The sequence below is a fragment of the Microcaecilia unicolor genome, chromosome 12 (assembly GCF_901765095.1).
Source record: "Microcaecilia unicolor chromosome 12, aMicUni1.1, whole genome shotgun sequence".
NCBI lineage: Eukaryota > Metazoa > Chordata > Amphibia > Gymnophiona > Siphonopidae > Microcaecilia > Microcaecilia unicolor.
Window position 1 is genome coordinate 87,054,673 of NC_044042.1, and position 4,021 is coordinate 87,058,693.

The 4,021-nt window shown below is 44.7% G+C and overlaps 1 long non-coding RNA gene across 1 annotated transcript in view; it reads left to right on the forward strand.

Annotated features, from left to right (window-relative positions):
- LOC115481877 overlaps positions 1–4,021 on the forward strand; it is a 163,758-nt gene that overhangs the window by 143,442 nt on the left and 16,295 nt on the right. The window lies entirely within an intron of this gene.

A 4,021-nucleotide genomic window follows, 5' to 3' on the forward strand; every position in this document is an offset into this window, starting at 1 on the left:
ACCTGCAGCTCCTCAGTACCTCTCCACTCTCATCTCTCCCTACATTCCTCCCCGGGAACTCCATTCACTGGGTAAATCTCTCTTATCTGCACCCTTCTCCTCCACCGCTAACTCCAGACTCCGTTCCTTTTATCTTGCTGCACCATATGCCTGGAATAGACTTCCTGAGCCGGTACGTCAAGCTCCATCTCTGGCCGTCTTCAAATCTAAGCTAAAAGCCCACCTTTTTGATGCAGCTTTTAACTCTTAACCCTTATTCACTTGTTCAGAACCCTTATTTTATCATCCTCACTTTAATATTCCCTTGTTTGTCCTGTTTGTCTGTCCTAATTAGATTGTAAGCTCTGTCGAGCAGGGACTGTCTCTTCATGTTCAAGTGTACAGCGCTGCGTACGTCTAGTAGCGCTTTAGAAATGATAAGTAGTAGTAGTAGGATATAAGGTCCAGGATTGGTGGAGTCCAGAGGAGCCCTGGTACATAGCCCTTGGAGAGACTGACACTACACTGACCTCACCAAAGTTAAGATGAGGGGGGGGGGGGAATCCAGGATATCTACAAATGAAGATCAGGGGACCAAATCTCTGCTCCTGTTCGAAAGGAACTGCAGGAAACTACCACGTCCAAAAAGCCAAAAACAAAAGAAAATCTCAAAGATCTGGATATATGAGGAGAGAATAGGCTAAAATGTTTAGGTACTTAGAATTAGGAATTTTTTTCCCTAAATTCCGAAGTGGAGGAGTGGCCTAGTGGTTAGGGTGGTGAACTTTGGTCCTGGGGAACTGAGGAAATGAGTTTGAGTCCCACTTCAGGCACAGGCAGCTCCTTGTGACTCTGGGCAAGTCACTTAACCCTCCATTGCCCCATGTAAGCCGCATTGAGCCTGCCATGAGTGGGAAAGCGCAGGGTACAAATGTAACCAAAATAAAATAGATACTATTGGAGATTCTACATGGAATGTTGCTACTATTGGAGATTCTACATGGAATGTTGCTATTCCACTAGCAACATTCCAACATTCCATGTAGAAGGCTGCACAAATAAGTACCTGTATATGTAAGCCGCATTGAGCCTGCCATGAGTGGGAAAGCGCGGGGTACAAATGTAACAAAAATAAATTTCCTTTGTATGCTATTTTGGGTAAATAATTCTCATTTCTCTTCCATTGTTTTGGACTTGATTGTAAATTTCTTTTGTCATATTACATATTTATATATATCTATATCTATATCTATATCTATATATATATATATATATATCATTAAAAGTTTAAATAAATAAGAAAATCTCAAAACATTTCCCAGTTTTATGCAACAAGCTCTTTGACAGACATGGATCAGGAGTTACACCTGCCAACCTTTATTTAAATTTCTGAAAGCCTGTTTCCAAAGGAACGTTCAAGCTCCCCATATGCACAAGGAGATACCGGGAATCGTGTGTCTCCTGACAGATTTCTCTCAGTCACTTCCAAAAAAGAGTTACTTGTTTGCTTTATTTGTTTGGATTTAGCACTCATCTTTTTCAGTAGTAGCTCAAAATATATCCACAACATTTGTACAAGGAAACAAATACCTTCCTTAAAGCTCCTTATGAACAGCAAAACATAAATAGAAAAATAATGGCATGGGGTCCGATATTCAGCTAGTGCAGGCAGTGCGTTTGCTGTCCACACCCAACCTTAAATCCAGATATTCAATACCGCTCCATATCTGGTGACCAGCATTGAATAACTAACCGGCAATGCTGCTATTCAGCGCTAAGTGGTTAACTTTTTAGCGGTCAAAGGCCACTTAAAATAGCAGGTCTATTTTGACCGCTCAACATAGCCGGTTTGGCACTGAATATCCGCACCCAACAGCTATGTCATGCAATATAGCCAGTTAGCGGCTAGCTGATAACTGGGATATTCAGCGGGTGATAACCAGTTATCTTCTGCTGAATATCTGCAGTTAGATGCATAAACACTATTTAACCAGCCAGGAGCCATTCCTGGTCAGTTAAATAGTTTTGAATATCGGTGGGGATATTACATATTTCACGTTTTCAAAAATATTTTTTTTAAATACTCAGGATACACAGTGGGTCACGTAGTCTAGCTGTATCTCCTGTGGAAGCAAAAATGAGAAAATACATGTGAAGGGAAATTCTAGAAGTGGGTGCCACATGTTCACGACCCTTGCTTTCAGAATACTAGCGTTTTCTCGGGTAAGTGTACATTTAAGTGCCAAAGTGCCGGCAGGGCGCCTAAGCATTATTCTTTACGGTTGTTGCATAAGTGGCAAACTCCCTGCGTTCTACATATGGTGGCCAAAGTTAGTTGGGCGCACTTCCGAGATACATGCACAAATAAATTAGATAATGAGCTCCGCTCCATCAATAATTGGGTGGTAATGGCTAATTATTGATGTTATTTGGCAGGGGTCCTTTTACTAAGGTGCGCTGAAAAATGGCCTGTGCTAGTGTAGGCGTGTGTTTTGGGCGCACGCGGATCCATTTTCAGTACACCTGCAAAAAACTTTCTTTTTAAAATTTTTTTGCCTAAAATGGACGTGCGGCAAAATAAAAATTGGCACGTGCGTCCATTTTGGGTCTGTGACCTTACCGCCAGCCATTGACTTAGCGGTAACTGGGCGGTAATGGCCTACGCGCGTCAAATGGCATTTGACGCCAAAAAACCAAAAATTAGTTTTCGGACGCATGTATCAGACGCGCGCCAAAAAATGAAATTACTGCAAGAGCCACGCAGTAGCCGGGCAGTAACTCCAAATTGGCACACGTTGGGCGCATGTAGACTCTTACATGGCTTAGGAAAAGGGCCCCTAAAATTTGTGCACGCATTTGGATGTGTGCTGTTCTATAAGGCATGGTGCCTAACTCCCATGGCGCATACCTCAAAAAGGTAACCACACCTAACTTGAGCAATGGCATTTACACCAGGTTTCAAGAGGTGTAGGTCCAGTGCCCAAAAGTTAGGCGTGTCATCTGCGCTAAACACTATTCTATATAAGGCATTTGTCCTTTGTAGAATAGCGCTGAATTTTTTTTCACTGCATAAATTTCAGCACCATTTATTGAATTCCCTCTGTAGTGCATGGATTAGGCTATTCTTACGTGCATAACTAACAGAAGTTACGCACCCCTACTACACTGAAGTGACTGCAGATATATAAGCTCTATTGGCTGGTGGAACCAGGGACGTAGCCAGATTTCGGCAGGAGGTGGGTCCAGAGCCCGAGGTGAGGGGTCACATTTTAGCCCCCCTCCCGGCACCGCTGACCCCGCCTCCTGCTACCGCCCCTTCCCCATCCCTTTTAACCCCCCTCCCACCACCGCCAATCTTCCCCCGCCACCGCCAGGTACCTTTGCTGGTGGGGGTCCCCAACCCCCACCAGCCACAGTCCTTTTCAGCGCCGGTCTCCAGCGAGTTGCTGATCTGGATTCTGTTTCGGTGAGTCCTGACGTCCTGCATGGAACATGCAGGACGTCAGGACTCACAGAAACAGAATTCAGATCAGCAACACGCCGGACTTGGAGACTGGCGCTGAAGAGAACCGGATGGCGGGGGATGGGGACCCCCGCCAGCAAAGGTACCTGACGGTGGCAGGAGGGGTGTCGAATGTGGCGGGGAGGGTCAGCAGCACAGGGATGAAAGCAGGGGGGCAAGGGCTAAATCTGTGGGGGCCCATGCCCCCGTGGCCCCACGTAGGTACGCCTCTGGGTGTAACTGCAGACACGAAACTGTAAGGCGCAGCGGATACCAGGTTATGATAGAATTCAGTAATGGAATCTAGGTGCCCATATGCCAATAAAGAACAGGATCTCGCCACATGTCGTCAGGACGCTAAATGGAGTTGCCCACTTGTAGAACTGCCCCCTTAGAATTTTCTGCTCCTTTAAGTTTGCCACTTGACAGAACAACTACAATTAAACAATCAAAACAATAAAATATAAAATAACTTAAACCATGCCTGAAGTTTAGTCTTGTTTAAATATTAAAATAAAGAGAGAACTTTAGGTTCATGGC